Raw genomic sequence first — 8,909 nt, forward strand, 5'->3', positions numbered from 1 at the left:
CATTCAATTCAATTTTCTAAATTCAATTCAATAAAATTACTTACCTCAATGTTTACTTAATTAAGCTCAATATCAAATAATAATCAATTTCAATTTCTTGGGTCCATTTATCGCTTACATTTCTTAATCAATTTAGGGAACAGTTATGGAATTGAGTACTTCATTTTCACAATGCCATAGTATAACTATGGTCTTCCACATAATCACATATCACACACCAAAGCCATAGCCCAACCATGGTCTTACATGGAAGCACATATCACACCGATGCCATAGCCCAGCTATGGTCTTATACGGAAATCACATATCACATATTGCCATGGTTCAACCATGGTCTTTTTCGTCAATGCGTATGAGTCACTGAATGAAAGTACTCAATCCAATGTTCCACTAAATTAGAACTTTTATTCAAACATTCATATTTTCACAATTATCTCAGTTTAATAGCATTCATATACAATAACATACCATAGCATTCATGAAATTTTCATAACAACTCGTTAAATTTAGCCATATGAACTTACCTGGGACAATCAGTAGAATTTGTAAAAATTCAAGGACTAGTTATATATTTTCTCTTTTTCGTGTTTATCTTCGGATTCCCGATCTATAATATAAATTTTTCCATTCATCAGCATATAATTCAATACTAATTCACTTCCCAATTTATGCCCTTTAATTTTTGAAATTACACTTTTACCCCAAAATTTATGGTTTTTACAATTTAGTCCCTACTTAATTAACACTTTAATTGAACTAATTTTTCCTCAAATAACACTTTATCTAATAATTTTAGGCTATTATACAACCTTTTATATTCATAATTTCAGTACAAAACCCCAATTCCTTGTTTTTTCACAATTAGGTCCTAAAAATCATTTTCTACTAAAATCACTGAATAAAATCATAATATAATGAAATTAAAGCTTCAAATCTATGATAATTCATCATAAAACTCCAGTACTCATTCATGGTAACTTTAAAAATCATTCATAGAATCAAAAACAAATGAATTCAATAGTTGGACGTAATTGTAAAAGTCACAAAACATGAAAAATTACAAAGAAAAAGCAAAAATTGAACTTACATGATGAAATGTATAAAAAACCAGCTTGACAACTCTCTCCTAGGGCGTTTTGGCTGAAGAAAAATGATGAAATCTCTAGATTTTTCAATTTTCTCCTTGTTTTATATGTTTAATTTGCAAAATTTCCAATTTTGTCCTTGTTTCTCCTTATTTTCTTGCTGATTTTCTTGCCCAAACCGTCCAGCCCATATAATTTGGGCCTAATTTCTTTTTAAGTCCCTCCTTATTAGTCACTTAAACTATTTAATCACAATTTAACAAATTGTGCACTATTTTCAATTTAGTCCTTTTTAATTAATTGACTATCCCAACGTTAAAATTTTCTAACAAAACTTTAATACTAACTCAATGACACTCCATAAATATTTACAAAAATATTTATGGCTCGGATTATGAATTCGAGGTCTTGATACCTCGTTTTAGACCCAATTTACCTATTAAATTATTTTTAAATCACAAAATTCACTAATTCAAAAATTCTTCTAAATTCACACTTGACCCATAATTATTAATTTATTAAATTTTCAAGCTTACTTGTCGGATTTAGTGATCCCAAATCACTGTTTCTGACACTACTAAAAATTGGGCTGTTACAAACCACATGATCGTATTCCGGTGGAAGACCATTTAGAACAGCAGAGTGTTGCTCCTCTAAAGACACCTGTTGACTACTCCTCACCAAGGAATCGCAAAGGTGTTTGATCCCTACCAGATAATCAAACATTGAAAGGTTATTTTTCTTAAAATTGAGAAGTAAAGATCTCTACCTCATTGCTTTGGTGGCAGATTAGCTGCCAAAAATCCATGTGAGAGTATCCAACAGTTCAAAAGCCAAAGATGAATGACCAACTAGTTGATTGTGCAATGAAGCATTGATGCTAGAAAGAAGCCACGCACACAAAGTAGAATCTTGCTGCTCATATTGAGCGTAGGCCAGATTTTCAACTGATACACCGTCAAACCCAACAATATCTTGCAGCGGCACGATAACTGTCCCATCAATTAGGAAGTGTAGTCGATGGGTTTGAGAACTAGTAACACATGTTGTTTCCACGACAAAAAATTACCATCATCAACTAAAACTGCTACCTTTTGTGACACAAATGCAAATGGGTTGAAAAACCTTCCATTTGTTGAGTCTCCTATGCATGCAAGATCCATCAATGTAGCAATCAACAACTACTAAAACTCTGATACCATAATAGAAATGTAATTCATTAATCTTTTCTCTACCAAAACTAGAGACCCTTTCCATACATATAATTCTAATTACAACAGATAATGAAACTACCCTGTAACTAAACTTACAACCACTTATAACTAAGTTTAGTTTCTCTAATATTTAGAATTTTGGTTTCAAAAGAAGGAAACTGTGGAGTACATTTTTTTATTTTTCAATTTATGTGTAGTTTTAGATTTTTCATATATTTTTATTGTAGATTTTATTTTTAAATTTTTTATGAATTTGTTCATATTTTATAATTTTTTGAGAATTTTTTATATGAAATTTTCAAAATTTATTTTTATATAAATTTTTTATTTTTTAAATTATTATATATATTTGAATTCTTTTTTTTGTTTAAATTGAGCCTGTGTAAATTTTAATGGTTATTTTTTTAGAATTATGATCAAATTGAAACAACATATAAATATTAAGGACTAAATTTATTATTATGTCAATTTTAGAATTGTCTTATCATCTCTCCATCATATAGATAACTACAATCAAAGCAAAAAAAAAAATACAAAACAGTTGAATGACCATTTTATTACTTCAAATATGAATAGCCAAAAAAATTAGTATGGATAGCCAAAAGAATTATCTTCACCCTTAAATTAGAGGAAAAAATGCGCTTAAGTATGCTTAAACATTAAAATTTAAAGCTTCCTTAAATAAAGTTAGTGTTTTTTTTTTATTATAAAAATTTTAGCCTTAGAAGAAAGTAATTATCTTCTCTAAAGCTTCAATCAGCTTGAATTCCTGAGCTTCATATTCACTTAGATATAGACACCATTACTTTCCTACTAAAGTGCCTACTTCAAACTACAAACAAACACAATATTGCAGATCATAGAGATCAGCCCACCATATATATATCATACCAAGATCCCATCCTATATATGAAGTTAATGCTATATAATTATATTTATTACTGCACCCCTATCGTATAAGCAATAAAAAAGGATCCGTACACGATCTCATCTCATCTTAGGCTTAACCCTTTCTGTTATAAAGATGAAAGAGCTCAGTGAACTTTCCCTTTCAGTTTACAGCAAACACAACTTGCTTCATCATCAGCAGGCTTTGCTTAATACTGTCGACCCTTTTTTTCTTTAATAACCCTTGCGAAACGCAACTGTAATAGGGTCCATGACTCCCCTTTGTCATTGATACTCAAACACCCCCCCCCCCACTTGGTGCAATAATATGGTTCCCATTTTGGCTTCATCGTTCAAAAAATCACTCATTTTACACCTAATTATATGAAATTTGAAGTTCTCATACAAATTTACTTGATCTTGTAATTATAAACTTCTCATCATTATATTATATATTAATTTCTTAATATGATCAAAGGTGTGTTTTCATATTTCATTTACGTTTTATCTATTTTTCGAACGATTTTAAGGGTGCATTTCACCATATCAGCTTGCTGAATTGTCAGCTAAAAAAATGAACCCTAAGTAGCTTTTTGGTCATCCCTAGCTACCTAATTGATATAGAAAAAATATCTCAAATCTTTACTAAATGAATGACAACCTTTATAAGTCGTTATCAAATTATATATAGAATTAAGGTTAAGAAACCAAAGAGAAGGTGTGTAGTAAAGAGGAAAGATTTTAAATATTAGGGCTGAAGATTATTACCATTTATTCACAAATATAAGGTGCATGATTTAAATTGCTATAGGAGTTAGTTGACCAAGGACATTAAAAGTTTTAAAAAGTTGAAATTTGAAGGGTTAAATCCCATGAACACCGAAAATGTTACTAATGTTAGAAATTTGAATTTGAAAATGTCACCCTTGAACTTTTTTTTTCTTTGAAGATATAGTTAACTAATTATATTAATATGTTAGTCCTCATATAATTTTTACATGATGAAATTTGAAAGTGGACACTCAAGATCCTACAGCTTTAATCTTTGCTAAGCGTTGTTGTTAATGTTGCTTTGGACAAGTTTTTTTGGTATAAAACTATTCAAATCAAAGGTAGTATTTAAGTAAAACCTTTAATAATATTGATTTTAAGATTCAAATTTAATCTAATACTTCCACTTCATCTAACAACTTGTCGGTAGATTCCATTTACATATAGTTGAAGAAAGAAGGAATGAGATAAGAAAAGTTAGCCCCCATCGTCCGCTGAGGAAGTAGCAGGGGGGGGGGTTGTCTGGATCAGGGTCACACTCATTTCATTATAATAGCAACAAGCATAATCTGGACAGGATAGGTAATACTTCCAAAATTCCTTTTTCGTTTCTCTTCAAACCCTAATCTCTTTAACTCACCAATACCAAGTAATTGCACTAAACCCGGTTTCCCATTAGAGAAAATCACCCTTTTATTTCCTCTTCCACGTCCCAGCAGCATTTGCTGCCACCTCTGGCTACTTCGATCGGCACTAATTACCCACTTTTCTTTTTCTTTTTCTTTTCATTCTTATATATATATATTATTAAATACCTCTTTGGATGCTATCCCTTGGTCCTCTCTCCCAATAAATTTTTCTATACATAAGGGGAAATTTAGTTTACTGGTGTGATATACATAGCCCGGGTTTAAAGCAAGGAGTTGAGGAGGGAATTAAAAGCTTTTTTTTGGGGGGTTCCAAGTGTTGCTTTCTTCTTGTGGTTTTTACTAGTTTGTTATCTAGAGAGAGGAACTATTTGGTTATCTTTCTTGCTTGGTGTTCCTTCTAGGGGTTGGGGTTGAGGAGAGGTTGCTTAAAGCTTTTAAGCTTTGAAAGACATGTCGAGCTGCATTGAAGTTGTGTCTGAGCAACTCTGCTATATCCCTTGCAACTTTTGCAACATAGTTCTTGCGGTATCTTATCCGATGGATCTTTGCTGCTTCTTTTTCTTTCCCTTTTTTTTTTTTCTAATGGGTGGGATCTGCCTTTTTTCTTTATTTCCACACTTTCTTATCAACAGGCCACCACTAACATCTTTTTTAATTCATATTTTCAAGTGTTGGTAGTAATTTCTTTTTCCATGTATATCTTACAACAAGAAAAGAACAATTTAGATGCTGATAAAAGCTGTCTCTTTGCTTATGAGGATAGCTTTTTACTGAAACCTATTGATTTTCTTTCTGGGTTTTCTTGTTTTTGTTACCAGTCAGGTCTCCATCGTTGGACTTTTCTTTTTCTTCTTCTTTTGCAGTCAAAGATAAAGTCTTAATGCAAAGATCAGAGAGAAAAAGAGGGGAAGGGAAAGGCCTTGAGATTTCTGATCTTTTTTTTAATTATGTTTTTTTGGGTAAAAAAGAAACCCTATGCTTCTTCCTTGACCAATATTCGAATGACCTAGTCACTATTTTTTCCTTTTTTTCCTTCTTAAGTTGAATATATTGTTGATCTAGGAAGAAAATAGAAGCTAGCATATCATTATCATAAAGAAAATCCATTTTTTTTAAGAATCTTCAGCTGATCTGTGATTTTCTTTGATTTGTGGTTACTAATTTACAGCTGAATTTTGGTTTGCAAACTATTAATAAAAAATAGTTAATTAATTAAGGGATTAATGCGCAGGTGAGCGTGCCATGCAGCAGTCTGTTTGATATAGTGACAGTCCGATGCGGGCACTGCACCAATCTATGGTCCGTTAACATGGCAGCCGCCGCATCTCAGTCACTGTCATGGCAAGATATTCAGGTGATATGATATATGAATGATGAATTTCTAACTAAATTTTATTTTTCTTTTTATGTAATAGTTGCAGTCGACAGGGAAACCTAGCAGCCGCCATGATTGAAACCTAATTAATTTGCTTTTCGGTAGAGCTGGACTTTATTGCCGCTTTTCATGTTTTGTTTTTGTTTACTAAGGTCTGATTTTGGGTAGCTTGATTTGATTGACGTGTAAGTTAGTGCTGTAATGATTTCATTTGGAGAACTTTGTCTTCATCTAGGGAAACAAAAACAACATGAAAATTGAAAGAGGCAAAAGGTGGGTGGGTTTTTGTAAGAGAACCATTGGTTTTTTCCATTACAAAACTTATTTAGGGGTCTATCTTAAATGATGGTACAATTCTAACTGATTCACTCACTTGAATGTTTTTTTCTCTCTCTCTCTTAAGAAAGGACTAATCAGCCAGTACATTATGATAATAAATAGGCACCCAATAATGCAATAGAGGATTATAGGAGGGATTTGGGTTCCTCATCGAAATGCAGCCACAACAAGTTGTCAATGCGACCTCCTCTGCCTAACAATGCGACTGAGGAAAGGGTAGTGAACCGACGTAAGTTAATCAAATAACTCTCTATTTAAAACCTTGTTTTTTGTGTCCTTCCACTTTTTTTCCTAAATAATGTGCGTAAGGGGCCATTGTTTGTTTTTCAGCTCCTGAGAAGAGGCAGCGAGTACCTTCTGCATACAACCGCTTCATTAAGTACGATATCTTAAACACCATTAACTTATATGGAAGGCTAAATGTCTGACAGTAGAGTAAATAATTATATGGATTTAATTGTGGACTAATGTAGAGAGTAGATTCAAAGGATCAAGGCCAACAATCCAGATATCAGCCACAGAGAAGCATTCAGCACTGCTGCTAAGAATGTAAGGAAATGCATGGTAACAAATTTGTTTAGAATTTACTATTTTTGGTTTATACTGACTTTTTTTTCTTTTTAATCAATTCGTACATGGAGTGGGCACACTTTCCTCATATCCATTTTGGGCTGATGCTGGAAACCAACAACCAAACTAAGATGAATAATGTAAGTGGCTAATTCTGGTTACGGAAAGTTCATTGCAAAACTCAGCTTTGATTATCTTGCTTTAAGGTAGAAATGGCTTCTTTTATAGTTAAAAACAACAGCTCAGTTAGTTCATTTGGTTATTCGTATTAATGGGTTTGTGGATTTCTCCTATTTTCAGGTTATGGATTTAGACACATAACATTTATGAGTATTTTTCCAATTCAGGAATTTATACATTTTTAAAATAAAAATTCATGAATTTGTTAAGTAGTGAAATACTGGTGAATTTAAGACTCATTTTTTAAAAGTTATAATTGTAGTTTTGGGCGGTGAATTTTTCTCTGGTGAGGTTAAAAATAGTAGTAGTGGTGAAATTAATTATTTTAACAGTGAGATTGTATTCTGAGTGGTAAGATTAAAATTAACGTTGAGGTGTGTGTTCGAATTTAAATGCCGATGTGACAATGAGGTGAAAACAGAAAATAACTATTAAAAATATTAGATTATAAATGATATATAATAGAAGTTATTAAATTATTTTATTTTTATGAAATTATTAAAAACATGTGAATTTATAATTTTTAATAAAATATTAATATGTATCATAATATTTTAATTAATTATAAAATTATTTTAAATTAATTATTATATTAAATTATAATTATATTTTCATAGTAAATTCATTTCTTTATAACAATGTTAAGTAGAACGTTTATCATTTAATTGATTTTATATAAAATTAATGGATTGAAGTTGATGATTTTAAGCAGGCCTAATGTGAAGCTGAAGAAAAAGAAGGGAAGGCAGTTTGAAGTGAGGAAAAGTGTTGATCAATGGTTTTAAGGATATATCCTTAGTTTTATTTGTCTTGGATTGTTTGCTACTAATTTTCTTTCATCCTTTTCCAACTCAACATATATATTTCACCTCATATTTTTATTATAATTTATATTATAAGAGAATGTATGTTATCTATCACTTAATTTTTTTTTAAGTTTTATTTTAATTATCAAAATTTGGAAATTAATTTCATCATCAAATTTTATGTTCATTGATATTTGATATTCTCTATTTAAATCATTTTATACATTACATTGTTAATCATTCTTCTATTTGAGAGGTTTGGATTCGATAACTCAACTATTAAATTAAAATTTTGAAAACAAACAATAAATCAATCTTGTTAAAATATTAATACGCATAACATGCTGCCTCATTAAAAAGTTTACCAAGAAAATCTGGTGAGAAAAAAACATCAGTTAAGGGAAAAAAGAGTACAAATGATATTTACTCCCTCTCATGACAACATCACATGATATATTAGAGTCTACGTATTTCAATCTTGAATACTAGCTTTTCAAATGATCACTTTAACAGATTTACTAAATGCTTATATCATGATTCTTCTAAAGGTCATCAGTGAGTGAGGAAGAATTTTGGGGAAATATATTTTAATCTTTTTAGGAGTTCCAACATTAATCATAATAAACTTTGATCATCATCCTTCAATAAAAATATATATGTTCAAATTAATTTATATAAATATTTATGCAAACACATTGAACAATTTCTCAGGAATTTTATAAGCTTCTAACATTTTAAATCCTTTAAGGATTTGAATATAAAATTCAATATATAGTGATTTACATAAAAGCTTGTACCAACAATCATTAGGCGTATGCCAACTTTTTATGGACCACCAAACTAGTAAGATATTTGAATGTTATTGCATCCACCCAAAAAAAATACTATATCTTTTCATAATAAATGTTAGGGCAACGAGGAAAACTTCAGTTTTCTTATTTTGTTTTTTCAAGACTGTCAATTAGTATTCCACAGACTTTACACCTTTAAATTTTTTGACTATAGGTCCAGAAACTCACGATTTGAAAGTG

General features: G+C 30.6%; 1 pseudogene; it reads left to right on the forward strand.

Moving 5' to 3' along the window:
* Positions 1-4,533: 4,533 nt before the first annotated feature.
* Positions 4,534-7,992, forward strand: LOC107901307 (axial regulator YABBY 5-like; annotated as a pseudogene).
* The last annotated feature ends 917 nt before the right edge of the window (positions 7,993-8,909 follow it).

Source organism: Gossypium hirsutum, chromosome D06, assembly GCF_007990345.1.
Source record: "Gossypium hirsutum isolate 1008001.06 chromosome D06, Gossypium_hirsutum_v2.1, whole genome shotgun sequence".
NCBI classification, from domain to species: Eukaryota; Viridiplantae; Streptophyta; class Magnoliopsida; order Malvales; family Malvaceae; genus Gossypium; species Gossypium hirsutum.